Source organism: Oncorhynchus mykiss, chromosome 25 (genome assembly GCF_057628025.1).
Source record: "Oncorhynchus mykiss isolate SJ-2025 chromosome 25, ASM5762802v1, whole genome shotgun sequence".
In the NCBI taxonomy this organism is placed as follows: Eukaryota; Metazoa; Chordata; class Actinopteri; order Salmoniformes; family Salmonidae; genus Oncorhynchus; species Oncorhynchus mykiss.
In genome coordinates this window covers 60,167,695-60,186,566 of record NC_143046.1, presented here as the reverse complement: position 1 = coordinate 60,186,566, position 18,872 = coordinate 60,167,695, and positions in this window count along the sequence as shown.

Below are 18,872 nucleotides of genomic sequence, written 5' to 3'. Positions count from 1 at the left end.
GCTCGTAAGTAAGCATTTCACCTGTTGTATTCGGTGCATGTGACTAATACAATTGAATTTTATTTGTAGTAGCTAGCAAGCTAGCCAACTTTAGCCAGTTAGCTTGAGGTACAGTATGCGCTCTGAACGCTCCATGAGCAATACATGCTTAATTTTTCAAGCAGACAATCTGACAACTCTCTGAATTTACGAATGGCCAGAGCGCACTCTGACACACTGGAGGCAATTTACAAATGCACCCACAGTCTCAAATCAGTTGATGATAGTACTTAGACAAGTTGTAAATCAAATCAAATCAAATTGTATTTGTCACATGCGCCGATTAAAACAGGTGTAGACCTTAATGTGAAATGCTTCTTACAAGCCCTTAACCAACAAGAAATAGAGCTAAGAAAATATTTACTAAATAAACTAGAGTAAAAAAGAAGTAACACAATAAAATAACAATAACGAGGCTATATACAGAGGGTTCTGGTACCGAGTCAATGTACGGAGGTATAGGTTAGTCAAGGTAATCTGTATATCTAGGCAGGGGTAAAATGACTATGCAAGATAATAAACAGCAAATAGCAGCACTGTTAAAAAAAAAGGAGGGGGGGGGGGGGGGTCAATGTAAATAGTCCTGGTGGCCATTTAATTCATTGTTCTTATGGCGTGGGGGTAGAAGCTGTTAAGGAGCCTTTTGGACCAAGACTTGGCGCTCCGGTACCGCTTGCCGTGCGGTAGCACAGAGAACAGTCTATGACTTGGGTGACTGGAGTCTTTGACAATTTTTCCGGCCTTCCTCTGACACCGCCTAGTATATACAGTGCCTTGCGAAAGTATTCGGCCCCCTTGAACTTTGCGACCTTTTGCCACATTTCAAGCTTCAAACATAAAGATATAAAACTGTATTTTTTTGTGAAGAATCAACAACAAGTGGGACACAATCATGAAGTGGAACGACATTTATTGGATATTTCAAACTTTTTTAACAAATCAAAAACTGAAAAATTGGGCGTGCAAAATTATTCAGCCCCCTTAAGTTAATACTTTGTAGCGCCACCTTTTGCTGCGATTACAGCTGTAAGTCGCTTGGGGTATGTCTCTATCAGTTTTGCACATCGAGAGACTGACATTTTTTCCCATTCCTCCTTGCAAAACAGCTCGAGCTCAGTGAGGTTGGATGGAGAGCATTTGTGAACCGCAGTTTTCAGTTCTTTCCACAGATTCTCGATTGGATTCAGGTCTGGACTTTGACTTGGCCATTCTAACACCTGGATATGTTTATTTTTGAACCATTCCATTGTAGATTTTGCTTTATGTTTTGGATCATTGTCTTGTTGGAAGACAAATCTCCGTCCCAGTCTCAGGTCTTTTGCAGACTCCATCAGGTTTTCTTCCAGAATGGTCCTGTATTTGGCTCCATCCATCTTCCCATCAATTTTAACCATCTTCCCTGTCCCTGCTGAAGAAAAGCAGGCCCAAACCATGATGCTGCCACCACCATGTTTGACAGTGGGGATGGTGTGTTCAGCTGTGTTGCTTTTCCGCCAAACATAACGTTTTGCATTGTTGCCAAAAAGTTCAATTTTGGTTTCATCTGACCAGAGCACCTTCTTCCACATGTTTGGTGTGTCTCCCAGGTGGCTTGTGGCAAACTTTAAACGACACTTTTTATGGATATCTTTAAGAAATGTCTTTCTTCTTGCCACTCTTCCATAAAGGCCAGATTTGTGCAATACACGACTGATTGTTGTCCTATGGACAGAGTCTCCCACCTCAGCTGTAGATCTCTGCAGTTCATCCAGCGTGATCATGGGCCTCTTGGCTGCATCTCTGATCAGTCTTCTCCTTGTATGAGCTGAAAGTTTAGAGGGACGGCCAGGTCTTGGTAGATTTGAGGTGGTCTGATACTCCTTCCATTTCAATATTATCGCTTGCACAGTGCTCCTTGGGATGTTTAAAGCTTGGGAAATCTTTTTGTATCCAAATCCGGCTTTAAACTTCTTCACAACAGTATCTCGGACCTGCCTGGTGTGTTCCTTGTTCTTCATGATGCTCTCTGCGCTTTTGACGGACCTCTGAGACTATCACAGTGCAGGTGCATTTATACGGAGACTTGATTACACACAGGTGGATTGTATTTATCATCATTAGTCATTTAGGTCAACATTGGATCATTCAGAGATCCTCACTGAACTTCTGGAGAGAGTTTGCTGCACTGAAAGTAAAGGGGCTGAATAATTTTGCACGCCCAATTTTTCAGTTTTTGATTTGTTAAAAAAGTTTGAAATATCCAATAAATGTTGTTCCACTTCATGATTCGGTCCCACTTGTTGGTGATTCTTCACAAAAAAATACAGTTTTATATCTTTATGTTTGAAGCCTGAAATGTGGCAAAAGGTCGCAAAGTTCAAGGGGGCCGAATACTTTCGCAAGGCACTGTAGGTCCTGGATGGCAGGAAGTTTGGTCCCAGTGATGCACTGGGCTGTACTCACTATCCCCTGTAGCGCTTTATGGTCGGATGCTGAGCAGTTGCCATACCAGGCAGTGATGCAACCGGTCAGGTGGTGCAGCTGTATAACTTTTTGAGGATCTGGGGACCCATGCCAAATGCCATAATTTGCAAATAAATTCATAAAAAATCCTACAATGTGATTTTCTGGATTTTTTTTCTCGTTTTGTCTGTCATAGTTGAAGTGTACCTATGATGAAAATTACAGGCCTCTCTCATCTTTTTAAGTGGGAGAACTTGCACAATTGGTGGCTGACTAAATACTTTTTGCTCACTGTATATCTTTGAGGCTATTTATTCAGAGAACATTTTTATAAAACCTATTTAAACTGTATTTATAATTATATTTCAATATATTAGGTTGACTATATTTCCATTCCACAATTAAACAATAAGACACTGTATCATGAATACAGTCACAGGTAAATGGCGTTGTTTGACACTTGCCTTTATTGCTTATATAAAACTGCTGCCAACATATTAAAATAACAATTAATGACATATTTATTTTGATAAGTAATTGCGCAGTCAAATGGAACAGAGTAAATAGGCATTTCACCGTTATAGATTTAGCAGGTGGTAACTTGTGGAATAGACAGCGCCTGGAATGCGGTTTTAACCAATCAGCATTCAGGATTAGACCCATCCATTTATAACGCACAACGCGGAGTGCCTGGATACAGCCCTTAGCCATGGTATATTGGCCATATACCAAAAACCTCTGAGGTGCCTTATTGCTATTATAAACTGGTTACCAACATAATTAGAGAAGTAAAAAAAATTTTTTGTCATACCCATGGTATACGGTCTGATATACCACAGCTTTCAGCAAATCAGCATTCAGGGCTTGAACCACTCAGTTTATAATTAAGCAATAAGGCATGAGGGTGTGTGGGGTATGGCCAATATACCACAGCTAACAGCTGTATGCAGGCACTCTGCTTTGCGTCGTGAAAAGAACAGCCCTTAGCCATGGTATATTGAACAATGTACCACACTGCCTCATGCCTTATTGCTTAATTATACAACGGGTGAATCTAATCCTGAATGCTGAATAATTAAAATCGCATTCCAGCCAGTGTCTATTCCACAAGTTACCACCGGCTAAATCTATGACGTTAAAATGCCTATTTACTCTGTTCCATCTGACTGTGCAATACACTGTCTCATCAGCCCAGCAGTCAATTATAAACTGGTTTGCCAACGTAATTAAAACAGTAAAAATACTTTTTGTCATACCCATGGTATACGGTCTGAAATACCACGGCTTTCAGACAATCAGCATTCAGGGCTCAAACCACCCAGTTTATACTTTTATTTTCCTGCATAAGTAAAAGCAGGAAATTCATCACCTATGCCTCTACTGCCATTCATTCCAATTAGACTGGTTTTGGATTACTTCCGGATCAAGATGGCTGCCATTTTCGCTCGATTATGGAACTTTGAGGGTTTATGACATAGCCCATCTAGTAATTTAATAGGATCTATATGCTTGAGAGAATCTCTTCTAACAGAGAGAGCTGGAGTACTATCTGACTGATTCACTATGAACTCTCCCTCCTTCCACTCCATTGACTGGCTGTCTACCTGTCCTGTGTGTACTAAGCACTACAATAAGGCCCGGCGTCGGCCCAAGCTGCTGCACTGTGGGGAAACCTTCTGTCTCATCTGTCTGGGAGAGATAGACAGTCACACCAGTAAGGGGGCGCTGCCGTGCCCCTCATGCAGACAGGTGATCAAAGTACCGCACTCTGGTGTGGCTAAGCTAGTGGATAATTCTGCCATCTTCGGTTTGGTGACAAGAAGACAAGAAGAGTCAGAAGTGGGCATCTACTGTGAGAAACATGCAGACGAGAAACTGAAGTTCTTCTGCAAGTCGTGACATAGGTATGTGCATGAAAAAGAAACAAACAATCAACATGTGCACACCTGCCCACACATACACACGCCCACACACACGCATGCCCACACATACGCATACCCACACATGCCCACACACTCACGCGCCTGCGTGCCTCTGTCTATACGCAGACTACGTGCTGCACGTTGAGCCCCTCGGTTGCTAGGGCGACACCGATTACAAATAGGAACTCAGTCAGGGACTCAATTTACTGTTGCGAGTTAGAATAGTAGAAACAAGGTGCAATTTGTTTTTAAAGTAGTGCATCAGCAGTTTTCCAATTGTTATGCCAGTCACTCTATAAACCCATGTCATCTACCATTTTTGTATGTATTGCTAGGCAAAGTAGTCTAGCCGGCTATCTAAACCTTGCAGCAATCATCACCAAAGGCCCTGACCTCCAGGGGTCCACGACTGATTTTGTTAGTCACTCTTACTCTGATATCATATGAACATGACATAAATCATGGCAAAATCTGTTGAACTGTAGGGGATTAGCTTAAAAACTGATTTTTTTTCTCCTCTGCCAAGAAGTGGGTCACTGAAATGTTTTGCCCGCGAGGTGGGAGGGGCAACCAAATCTCACCCCCAAAACACTAGAGGTGCTTCTGCACGCACACACACACACACACACACACACACACACACACACACACACACACACACACACACACACACACACACACACACACACACACACACAATGTAAATTGTAAGGTCTGAGACAGGGGGACTGAAAGCTAACTCTTCTCTCCTAATCAACCACTGTGTTTTAGTCCCAGGGAGAGGGAAGACATCCATATTCATGAGGGATTGTTTAGATAAATATCCACTCTGCCATAACTACTCTCTGAACAGCACCCTGGACGTCAGACACATTCCTCCATATTCATAGTTCCATATTGTCACCTGCTTCAACAAATACCAGTATAAGAGGGTATCCATTTCCCTATAGAGATTGCTGCACACAGATTATAATATGCACACTGTCAATAGAATAGAGATACTCATTTGTTTCACTAAGGACTTACAGATATAGTATATACTATACTCCTCCATCAAGCATTAGACTAATAACAGATATTTTCAATCAGACTTTTAACTACTGTAGCTCTATTCTGCTTTCATCTTTCCTCAAGGATGGGATTCTGGGATTCTGTCAGCTCAGGGATTCGATCCAGCAACCTTTCGGTTTCTGGCCCAACGCGCCTACCAAACAGGCTAACTGCCATCCTTGGGTGCTTATCATTGCAAACTGCCAGAACAACAAGAGCATTATAATATGACCTCATCAAAAAGAAGACACAGTAACTAATGCCAGCTTGAAAAAAACATTTACTAACACTAAATGCACTAGCACTTTTTAAGGGCATGCACTATAATAAACCTACAGCTCAAAAGCATTCAATAACTCATTTTGATTGATGAGCAAAATGAAATCTCTTACTCATACATCTTTATCATCATGTTTTCTCAATGATCCAATCCAGAGTGACCATGTCCTCCCTATAGTACTTGAAAGATGAGTAAGCAATAGACATGGGTGTGTCACAACAACTCTACCGTGGCATTGCTTTGTGAAATGAATGGTTTCTGGAGCCCTCATGCAAGGTAATAATGGGGCCCTGCGCTAGCCTAGTGCAGGAGGATAGAGAGAAAATGTCACAAACCCTGTAAACTGGGGAAGAGCCCCGACCAGGTATCTGAGTATATCTCCCTGCTCTTCAATTTCATCAGCCACCGCTTCACACCTGCAACAATGATGTGAAGAAGCCCGTCATGCGCAGGGCAATGTTACAGTAGCCTTGAAAGCGGTCGAGGCAAGGCAACACACTCAGGACCTTCACACAGGAGACTGTCAGTAATACAGTAGTTAACATTCAGAGCAGCAACCATATTAGATCATTTGCTTATATAAATCACCACCCATCCTAACCCCAAACTGAACAACACTTCAAATACCTGTTGCAGTTTCAAATAAGCAGACGCCTTCTGCAGTAGCACTGACTACACCCATCAGCATATATTTCCACTCCCAGCTGAGATGAGACAGAAACAGCAGGTCTGACAGTATGTCAACATCTGTCAGATAGAATCCTGTGATACTCCAGGGACCATGCAGACAGATATGAACCCCCCTCACCCCTTGCTGGCTGGCTGGCTGACAGACAGTGCATCTCCCCCTGTCCCACGCCCCAATCTGCCTCTGCTCTGAATGTGTTTGGCTGGGGCACCTGCTTTTACCTGTGTTCGTGTCAGGTAAGATACAGCAATGCTTCTGCAGGATGCTTGGCAGCACCTGTGTAGGGAGAGAGAGAGGGATAAAAAAAATAACAGTTGTGTCACAGCAGAATGGATGGCAATTAGTCCTGGGAGAGCATTCAGCCACACTCTATGGCCTACAATTACAGCAATAGGCAACAATTTCTCACCCCATTTGTATGGGCTAAGAATGATCCTCGTGTTTATTTAAATGGATCTGTTATGAAGCATTTTAATTATGCAGTAAGCTGTGAAATTGTGGTCCAGATACAGATGTGTGTGTGGGTGGACCATGTAATTCCGAGAGTCTTTTATCTAAAATATTGGCAGAGGTGAATCTGGTGGTGTGGAGAGGAGAATGTGATAGGATAACAAGTATCTAGCAGTACTGCTCAAACGGAGGAAATTAAGACCATCTGAAAATGTAATCTGATGTGTTCACTACAAGATTGAAGAAGCCTGACTTAGAAGCATTTTCTGCTGCATCAACAGTTTGACAGGAAGCTATGGAACATAAAATAGAACAAGCACTTACTGTACTACTTACATTATTTGTATGATATAATGAACAATATCAATTTCACCTCTATCTCATATATTAAAATGAAATATATGATCTAAACACAGCATAGTGAAATGATTTCCCTCAGCACCAGCAAATGTAAACTATTTTCATAGTCTAAAGCTAAATCTTCTTATGTAGCATTTTCACTGAAAAGAACACAAAACTAGAGGCAGGAATTGGGTAGAGCTAGTCTCAGTTAAACCAGAACTAAAATCTTGCTCATTTGGTTTACCTAGTCTGTCCATGAGCGCTTAGGGTAGAGCAGGTGTCACAGCAAACAGCAGGTGTCTGTTTATGACTACTGATTGACAGGTTTATTGTCATCAAAATTACTTTCATAATAACGACCTCTCGGCGCTCTCCCATTCACCCATGGGAAGAGCAGTGGGAAGGGAGGCAATAATATTCACTATATTTGCTCTTCTTTGTAACTTCAAACACCTCAATCTACCAGAGTTATATCAAGTCCTGCTACTAGGTATTGGATAAGTATATCTTAATTAAAACTGAAACATATCAAGTTCCTATTTGACAATGAGAGGAGTCTAGGGGGAGATGGGGGGCGGAGGTGGATGGGGTCTTCCTGGGGCATACATCTATGCTTCTACATTATAGAAAAAATATATACAGTGAGGGAAAAAAGAATAATCTCAGCTCGTGCCCTGTATAAAAGACACCTGGGAGCCAGAAATCTTTCTGATTGAGAGGGGGTTAACTACTTATTTCCCTCATTAAAATTCAAATCAATTTATAACATTTTTTGACATGCGTTTTTCTGGATTTTTTTGTTGTTGTTATTCTGTCTCTCACTGTTCAAATAAACCTACCATTAAAATGATAGACTGATCATTTCTTTGTCAGTGGGCAAACGTACAAAATCAGCAGGGGATCAAATACTTTTTTCCCCTCACTGTACAGTACCAGTCAAAAGTTTGGACACGCCTACTCAGTCCAAGGTTTGTCTTTATATTTTACTATTCTTTACATTGTAGAATAATAGTGAACACATCAAAACTGTTACGAAATAACAGATATGGAATCATGTAGTAACCAAAAATGTGTCAAACAAATCCAAATATATTTTATATTTGAGATTCTTCAAAGTAGCCACCCTTTGCCTTGAGACTGCGTGAATCAGGCCTTCATGGTCGAATTGCTGCAAACAAACTACTAAAGGACACAATTAAGAAAAAGGGAATTACTTGGGCCAAGCAACACAAGCAATGGACATTAGACCGGTGGAAATCTGTCCATTGGTCTGATGAGTCCAAATGTGCGATTTTTGGTTCAAACCTCCCACCGCGAAGCATAGAGGAGGGGGTGAGATGGTGCTTTGCTGGTGACATTGTCAGTGATTAATTTAGAATTCAAGGCACACTTAACCAGCACAGCTACCACAGCATTCTGCAGTGATATGCCGTCCCATCTGGTTTGAGCTTAGTGGGACTATCATTTGTTTTTCAACAGCACAATGACCCAAAACACACCTCCAGGCTGTGTAAGGGCTATTTGACCAAGAAGGAGAGTGATGGAGTGCTGCATCAGATGACATGGCCTCCACAATCACCCGACCTTAACCCAATTGAGATGGTTTGGGATGAGTTGGACCACAGAGTGAAGGAAAAGCAGCCAACAAGTGCTCAGTATATATGGGAACTCCTTCAAGACTGTTGGAAAAGCATTCCTCATTAAGCTGATTGAGAGAATGCCAAGAGTGTGCAAAGCTGTCATCAAGGCAAAGGGTGGCTACTTTTGAAGAATCTCAAACATAAAATATAATTTGATTTTTAACATTTTTTTTGGTTACTACATGATTCCATATGTGTTATGTCATAGTTTTGATGTCTTCATCAAAACTTTTGACTGGTACTGTATATCTTGTTTGTTTTGTTTTGAGTGGCGGCCACAATCTAGCAACGGCAGTGCGCCGCTGCTAAATGCATATTGGGGAAACACTGAACAGGTAGTCTTTATCCTGTCACCTCTGCTTCATAAGCGCCACAAATCATCCTCACCTCCTCCTCTCAGCCTGTCGGCTCCATTCATCAATTAGCAGCTCATGTTATTGGCTGTTGCTCCGCCAGGTATTTAAAGGATGACCTAAGCCGTGCCGTGGAGTGGTTAGGTGGATAAGGAGCAAGAGAGGAGCATTGAAACCGAATGAGAGGCTCCACAAAAGTGAATGATAAACAGTTTGGCCTGCATGGATCAAACTCAGCATAATGGGCTAAGTTATGGGGACGATGCATGGTGCTGGCTGGCTGGCTGGGCTGGCAGACGTTGCATTAGGAGGGGGAGAGACAAACTGTCAGGATGATCATAACTGTTTCACACCAGGCCTCCCCGGTGGCGCATCGCAGTGCTAGCTGTGCCACCAGAGACTCTGGATTCGAGCCCAGGCTCTGTCGCAGCCGGCCGCGACCTGGAGGTCCATGGGGCGATGCACAATTGGCCTAGCGTCGTCCGGGTTAGGGAGGGTTTGGCCGGTAGGGATATACTTGTCCCATCGCGCACTAGCGACTCTTGTGGCGGGCGGGGCACAGTGCACGTTAACCAGGTCACCAGGTGCACGGTGTTTCCTCCGACACATTGGTGCTGATGGCTTCCGGGTTGGATGCGCGCTGTGTTAAGAAACAGTGCGGCTTGGTTGGGTTGTGTTTCAGAGGACGCATGACCTTTGTCTCTACTGAGCCCGTACGGGAGTTGTAGCGATGAGACAAGCTAGTAACTACTAACAATTGGATACCACGAAATTGGGGAGAAAAGGGGGTTAAAAAATGTTTTAAAATAAATGTTTCACACCCAGAAAGAGGAGTCCTTCTTTCTCATTTTCACTTTAAAGGGATTGTTGGGCCTGAAAGCATATTGTCTAATTTCATATAAACATGTTAGGCATCCATTTGTCTTTAAGCTCATCTTGGGCTGCGTACCAGAGAGAGGATTTATGTTGTTCTGCTTTAACAAGGCAGATTTACAAGAAACACAAATAGTACAATACTATAAATGGGACAACTGGGAATAACATGTCAAGAATCAGCTTTAGGATGTGTTTGATGTCGACTCAATCAAATGGATGTGATAGTGGAACATTCCAGTTGGGGGATGAATAGAAGGTGAAACTAATGAAAAAGCACAGTCACAGCTGATCTGTTATTTTAGTTCTATACTGTGTGTGCTAAGTTATTTTTAGCTTCAGGTTCAATTTTAACAGGGAACAAGGAGCTTATTGGCACAGACTATGGCTCTGGTTAGCAAATAATTACATGTTTTTTTTGTGGAGGTCCACAGTTTCTATAAAACAAATGAATAGGCATGCATGAAACAAGATTGTAAATGAGAGTTTACCACATTACCATCTGGACTAAAGGACAGATCTTGTGAATGAACAGTCTTAATCCACTGTGCCAATGTGCTATTAAAAGGTACCATTTAGCATAAGTGCTTTCAAATCCTCTGTGCTACTGCCAATATTATTCAATGTTATATTTTTTTGCTTAATTACTATTCGGGGCTGCAGATGAAATACAAAAGAATTAGAGTGTATCTCATTATTTGCATTCTCGATGCCTCCTGTCCTTCTTCCCTTATCTGTCTCTGCAGCCAAAGAGAATGCACAACACAACCATGTCCTGTGTTTCCAGGCAAAGCCAGCAGATCACAGGAGGGGGGCTTTTCTCAGAAGAGAGAGAAAAATATCATGATGATGAATGTGCAACTTTTACTTTTACTCCACTACATTCCTAATGAATGTGCAACTTTTACTTTTACTCCACTACATTCCTAAAGAAAATATGTCATTTTTTACTTTCATTCATTTTCCCTGACACCCAAAAGCAGGACAGGCAGAATATGGTCCGATTCAAGCACATATCAATATATGGCATTGTCATCTCTACTGCCTCTGATCTCGTGGACTCACCAAACACAAATACTGCGTTTGTAAATTATGTCTGAGTGTGCCCCTGGCTGTCCTTATAATAAAATAAAAAACAAGAAAATTGTGCCATCTGGTTTGATAAATTAAGGAATTTGATGTACAGCATTTACTTTTACTCAAGTATGACAATTGAGTCATTTTTCCACCACTGTACTTAAGAACATTTTAAACCAGATACTTTTAGACTTTTATTGAAGTACACTGAACAAAAATATAAACGCAACATGCAACAATTTCAAAGATTTTACTGAGTTACAGTTTATATAAGAAAATCAGTTCATTGAAATAAATCCATTAGGCCCTCATCTATGGATTTCATATGACTGGGAATACAGATATGCTCATATATCTTTTTTTTTTAAGTAGGGGCGTGGATCAGAAAACCGGTCAGTATCTGGTTTGACCACCATTTGCCAGGCTGTTGATTGTGGCCTGTGGAATGTTGTCCTCTTCAGTGGCTGTGCGTGAACTGGAACACGCTGTCCTATATGTCGATCCAGAGCATCTCAAACATGCTCAATGGGTGACATGTCAGGTGAGCATGCAGGCCATGGAAGAACTGGGACAAATTCAGCTTCCAGGAATTGTGTACAGATCCTTGCAACATGGGGCTGTGCATTATCATGCAGAAACATGAGGTGATGTCGGTGGAAGAATGGCACGACAATGGGCTTCAGGATCTCGTCATGGTACCTCTGTGCATTCAAATTGCCATCGATAAAATGCAATTGTGTTTGTTGTCCATAACTTATGCCTTCCCATACCATAACCCCACCGCCACCATGGGGCACTCTGTTCTAAAGAAACATGATATGAAAAAGATGTAGAACAGAATAGCATACTCTGAGTTGTCCTTATGTTAGGCCATGATCTGGCTATGCCACATGGTTGTGGACTACACTAGTTCATTTAGCAGACAAGATCTATTTAGAATTTCATGGCATTATTTTATATTATTTTATAGTATGAAGAATACAATTGAACACAGCTGAATACAATAGAAAGGATATGATTTAAGGGAGTGCGCACATGGGGCTTCCTCAGTCTCTTCCCTGTGTCGGCGTTAATGTTGTTTTGTTCCCCTTGTCCAGACGCTGTCCTTGTTTTCTTTCATGTCGGTTATTTATTAAATATTCACTCCCCGTACTTGCTTCTCGTCGCCCATCGTTTGTCCTCACAATGTAGGTGGATGACAAAACACTACACGTCAGCTACTACAGCGAGGGAAATCACTGCAAACCCTTATCACTGCAACACTTAAGAAAGAGCTGCAGTTAGTTTCCGAATAGGTGGGAAGGAATAAATTGAATATTTTAAAAACTAAAAGCATTGGACGTGGGACAAATCATTCACTAAACCCTAAACCTCAACTTAAATATTGTAATAAATCATGTGGAAATGGAGCAAGTAGAGGTGACTAAACTGCTTGGAGTAACCCTGGATTGTAAATTGTCATTGTCAAAACATGTTAATACAACAGTAGCTAAAATGGGGAGAAGTCTGTCCATAATAAAGCCATGATCTGCCTTTTTAACAACACTACCAACAAGGCAGGTCCTACAGGCCCTAGTTTTGTAGCACCTGAACTACTGTTCAAATCAAATAAATCAAATCAAATTGTATTTGTCACATACACATGGTTAGCAGATGTTAATGCGAGTGTAGCGAAATGCTTGTGCTTCTAGTTCCGACTGTCGAGACTTCCGCCGAAGTCGGTCCCTCTCCTTGTTCGGGCTGCGTTCGGCGGTCGACGTCACCGACCTTCTTGCCATCATTGATCCATTTATCATGTTCCATTGGTTTTGTCTTGTCTTCCTACACACCTGCTTCCAATCCCATTCATTACATGTTGTGTATTTAACCCTCTGTTTCCCCTCGTGTCCTTGTCAGAGATGGTTGGTTGTATGTAGGTGTGTTATTTGTTCTGGTGTGCGACGGGTTTTGCACTCCATTATGTTCTTTTTGTATACTTTGGTTTAAGGAGGTTTTTTGAATATTTATTACACAGCTCCATTTTTACCAAGTTCATTGTCCTGCGCCTGACTTCCCTGCCACCAGCACGCACCTCATTACAGAATCTCTGACCACACTATGGAGTCAGCAGGAGAGGATACCCTGGCCATTGAGGTGGAGGAGCGCGTCCAGGAGCATGCAGTAAGCTGTTTTTCAGTCTCTCAGTCCCAGCTTTGATGCACCTGTACTGACCTCGCCTTCTGGATGATAGCGGGGTGAACGGGCAGTGGCTCGGTTGGTTGTTGTCCTTGATGATCTTTTTGGCCTTCCTGTGACATCGGGTGGTGTAGGTGTCCTGGAGGGCAGGTAGTTTGCCCCCGGTGACACGTATTGCAGGCCTCACTACCCTCTGGAGAGCCTTACTGTTGTGGGCAGAGCAGTTGCCGTACCAGGCGGCGATACAGCCCGACAGGATGCTCTTGATTGTGCATCTGTAAAAGTTGGAGTGTTCTTGGTGACAAGCCAAAGTCTCTGAATGTCCTTGAATGGCCCAGCCAGAGCCTTGACTTGAACCCGATTGAACATCTCTGGAAAGACCTGAAAATAGCCAGGCAGTGACGGTCCTCATCCAACCTGACAGAGCTTGAGAGGATCTGCAGAGAAGAATGGCAGAAACTCCCCAAATACAGGTGTGCCAATCTTGTAGAGTCATACCCAAGAAGGCTCGAGGCTGTAATCGCTGCCAAAGGTGCTTCAAGAATGTACTGAGTAAAGGGTCTGAATACTTATGTAAATGTGATATTTCAGATTTTTTTAAATATTTTTTTTTACATTTGCCCCCCCAAATTTTACACCAGTTTTCAGTTTGTCATTATGGGGTATTGTGTGTAGTTTGATACGGGAGAACAAAGTCAAGGTCTGAATACTTTCCGAATGCACTGTACCTTGCCTTACTGAACACAAGCTGGACATCATAATATATCATTCACAAGTGATAGGCTAATATGGACACCCATCTGACTATTCTTGATTTAATCTAGTCTTTACATATACTAAATCATATATGTGTGAAATTTGTTTTGATTTAGAATGGACCATTATCAAGTACCTGTATCGAAACAGGGGCAAAAAAATACATGTCATCTTAAATAGAGGATGGAGGACGCTTTTCCATTGGTTCATTTTCATGCCAGCCAGGTAGGCTATACTCCTGTTGTAAAGTAATGTGCTTAATATTAGTAGTGTTGAGAAATAAATATAGTAGAAATAGCCTATAGAAAGATGATGGGATCCTCCTATTTTTAAAAGAGACCATCACTCTGTTTTCTCATGCAATTTCATAGCCTATAGAAATGTTGCACAACATGAGGTCATGCATGGGCTCTCGTGAAGTGTTAGTTTAGATTTTTGATTACATTTGCATTGATGTCAGAGTGATTAGAGTGACAATAGAGTGCTGAGTACCAGGCAGTTAGCAGGTTTGGTAGGCTACTAATGACCATTAGTATCATAATGGCTTGGAGAAGCCTAATTACCGTGACTAAACGGGCACGTGGAATTTGACTGCCGGCATGACTTGTGACTGCCGGTGTGGCGGTAATACGGCCACCGTAACCGTCCTGGGCTGGCGTGGTTACACGTGGTCTGCAGTTGTGAGGCCAGTTGGACATACTGCCAAATTCTCTAAAACACTGTTTGAGGTGGCTTATGGTAGGGAACTTAACATTACATTTTCTGGCAACAGCTCTGATGGACATTCCTGCAGTCAGCATGCCAATTGCACACTCCCTCAAAACTTGAGACACCTGTGGCATTGTGTTGTGTAACAAAACTGCACATGTTAAGAGTGTCCTTTTATTGTCCCCAGCACAAGTTGCACCTGTGTAATGATCAGTCTGTTTAATCAGCTTCTTGATATGCCACATCTTTCAGGTGAATGGATTATCTTGGCAAAGGAGAAATGCTCACTAACAGGGATGTAAACACATTTGTACACACAATATGAGAGAAATAAGCTTGTTGTGCGTGTGGAGAATTTCTGGGATATTTTATTTCAGCTCATGAAACATGGGACCAACACTTTACATGTTGCATTTATATTTTTGTTCAGTATAGTATTTGCTGGGTAACTAACTTTTCCGTGAGTCATTTTCGATTAAGGTATCTTTTCTTTTACTCACGTATGACTAATGAGTACTTTTTTCGACCACTGACTGTTGGTTTCACAATCATGTCTTAACTGAATACGATTGCTCTCAATAGAAATACAAGCATCAAATGTAGACTGCCAATGAAAAGAGAGATTGGCCAGTGGTAATTTCACACAATAACAATCACACACTCAGGAAAGTACAAGTGAGAAGGCGAGAGATGCAAAACGAAAGGAAAAAAAGCCAATACAGACCAGAAAAGTCATACACTATCGTTTCGAGTTTTTTTTTTTTTTTTACTGATGGCATCTCATATAAAAGGAACTGATTGCCTACTCTCTGAATGGCTATTTGGGGAGCAGAAAGCAAAAGTATCGTTTGGCCATGCCAGTGGATATGACTGCTGAATAGAAATCAGCAGAACACTGATTGTCCCTCAATAGGAAACGGATACAGCAGCTTTAGCATGAACTCTCCCAGTCATTGATAACAGAGGAGCATACATGTAAATGTTATAAAAGTCCTGGGTTGTTTTCCACCCAAGACCACTAACAGGAATACATCTCCACTGCATCTCAGCAGCCCATGCAAAAAATAGACATCTCAACTGCATCTCAGCAGCCCATGTAAAAAATTGACATCTCAACTGCATCTCAGCAGCCCATGTAAAAAATTGACATCTCCACACTCTTAGAAAAAAAAGATACTATCAAGAAGGAAAACACCTTGAATAACTTGTTTTGGTTCCAGGCAGACCCCTTTGATTCCAGGTGGAACTCTCTTGGGTTCCATGTAACACCCTTTCCACAGATGGTTCTACATAGAACCCAGAATAGTTCTACCTGAAACCAAAAAGGGTTCTGCCTAGAACGAAAAATGGTTCTACCTGGAACCAAAAACGTTTCTCTTATTGGGACAGCTGAAGAGCCCTTTTGGAACCCTTTTTTCTTAGTGTCGCTTAAAAAAACAGGTTTTGACTGGGATTTTTTTGGTGTGTGGTAATTAGAATTCCGTGCGGCACGGACATTGACTCTATGAAGCTGAAGAAAGTTGAAAACTCCCCTGAATACAAGACAGGGTTGGATGCACACACTGTCCCAGTTTCATTTAACGCCTCTGCACTGCATGCAGGGCTGGGGAGATGCAACACAGTTTATCAAGAGGAGTGTAGTCAACAGAAATGCCTATTGTCCCAGCAGAGACTCAGATCCACTGACAGTGTCAAATCCAGCCTCACTCACGCATGCATGCATTCACACATACCACACACACACACACACACACACACACACACACACACACACACACACACACACACACACACACACACACACACACACACACAGTTAATTATGGGAAAAAACAGTGTATAATGGGATATCTTGGCACAAACTACGGGTGGGTGGCTGGGGAGCAACTCTTCCTGCAGCTGAGAAGTGGAGTAGATTCCATGCATTTCAAAGTGTTTGCTACTCTCCCCTATTTGGTCCCCTATGCTCAGTCAAGCTATCAAGATCACTTGTGTGTAGATGAAATGTAAGATAAGTGCTATGTTTAATCAGAATCCCCTGAGGAAGTTAGAGACTTAATAAACTGCAGCTTAGTCTGCTGAGGAACGGCTTACCGCGTAATGATAGTATTACAACCAGTGAACTGGCTGAAAGGGACCTAAAAGGGGAAAGCACTATAAGCCACCTATTGATGTAGGATCTTAATTTGAGCTAGTTTGCTACAGCGCGATAATAATCCTGCAGCAACAGGAAATGTGAATTATGGATTATAATTAACGGACATTTGTGTAGGGGTTGGTACATTTTTTTGTAAGGGAAAATCAGGTCAGAAATTTCAAAGTGTAAATTACAAACTTCAGGAGCCTTTTTAAACCTCAAATGTACTACAGGTTTAAAATGTCCTGCATGGCAGGAAAGTTCTGTACTACACCAAGTAGACTGCCTCCACTTCACATGTGGATGCTTTCAGTTTCAGAACAAGTGTACTCATGCACTCCAAAGTGAAGATACTGTATTTTACAACACCTATGCCGTGTTTGCATCACCCATAAAGGTTCACACCAAAATACCCACCAAAACCGCTTCGTAAAGATTTACAGTGCATCGCTCACTGGCAGTATACCGTGCATTCTTTCACGTAGGTGTTCATTTAGAGTTGAGAGCACTGCACTTCACTGCATACTTCACTGCATATATCTGCACATGGAGATATAAAATATGTTTTTAACTTCTGGAGGTGAAATCACTACAGGATGTCCATCTGCAGGCAGCCCTCCATATCAGTGGAGTGAGCGGTGGGGTTGAGGAGAGGTCGATACATCCCATAGACATAGCATGGTTGATTTTGGCAAAGGTACAGGTGACCAGTTATACAGTACTTGTGGTGCACAGCAGGGTGAAGAGGTTGGCTACAGCGTCTCACACTCATGTTAGATAGAAGGGAGGCCAGACCGAGGCAGTGCCAACAGTTCATATCAGGGAAGAAAAGAGAGCGAGAGAGAGAGAATTTCTGAATGAAGGTTAAAATGAGATGAAGTCTAGGTTATACTTCAGGAGGAGGATTTGAACATGGTAGCCTCTCTCATAAAACAAACTGTAGAAAGACAGTTTGCAAAGATTAACACATTATCGCTACACAATATGACAATAAATCAGGTAAAGCAGCCACTTTCCAGAATGACAAGTTATGTTTTTTGTTTCCAAATCCACTACCTATGCAATGCATTAGAATTTGCCAGCAGTATACCATCCTGCATCCCACTGCCGGCTTGCCTCTGAAGCTAAGTAGGGTTGGTCCTGGTCGGTCCCTGGAAGGAAGACCAAATGCTTCTGGAAGTGGTGTTGGAGGGCTAGTAGGAGGCACTCTTTCTTCCGGTCCTAGATAAAATATCTCAAGGCAGTGATTGGGGACATTGCCCTGTGGAGGGTGGTGTCTTTCGGATGGGACGTTAAACGGGTGTCGTGACTCTCTGTGGTCACTAAAGATCCCATGGCACTTATCGTAAGAGTTAACCCTGGTTTCCTGGCTAAATTCCCAATCTGGCCCTCACACCATCATGGCCACCTAATCATCTTCAGCTTCCAATGGGCTCATTCATCTCCTCTCCCCTGTAACCATTCCCCAGGTGGTTGCTGTAAATGAGAACATCTCAGCCTCTAATATCCTCACCCCTCCATTAAGTTCACACAGTAGAGTGTTTTTCTCACGTCTGTATGACTGATAATCTCTCCCTCTGCTTAACTTTCAAAGCAGAGAAGTGCGCTGCAGAGCACAGGAGGTGACAGTTTGTTCAAGAAAACTGCACTTTCACATTCACGATTTGCACCAGCAAACTACACCCACACACAAGATAGACTACTAGACCTATAGCTGAAACACTGTACTTTATTAGGGCTGCATGATATGGCCAAACATTACCCATACTACCAAATTTTGCTATTGCGATTTGACATGCGATATTGCCTAGATCAAAACACTTGGGCGAACTGTTGGAATCATTGAAATGTAACGACTTATGGTAAGAAGCTAAGTGAAAATAAGCATTGTTCTTGTTTGGAACAATCAATTGACTGCATTTTACCCTTATGGTGAATCT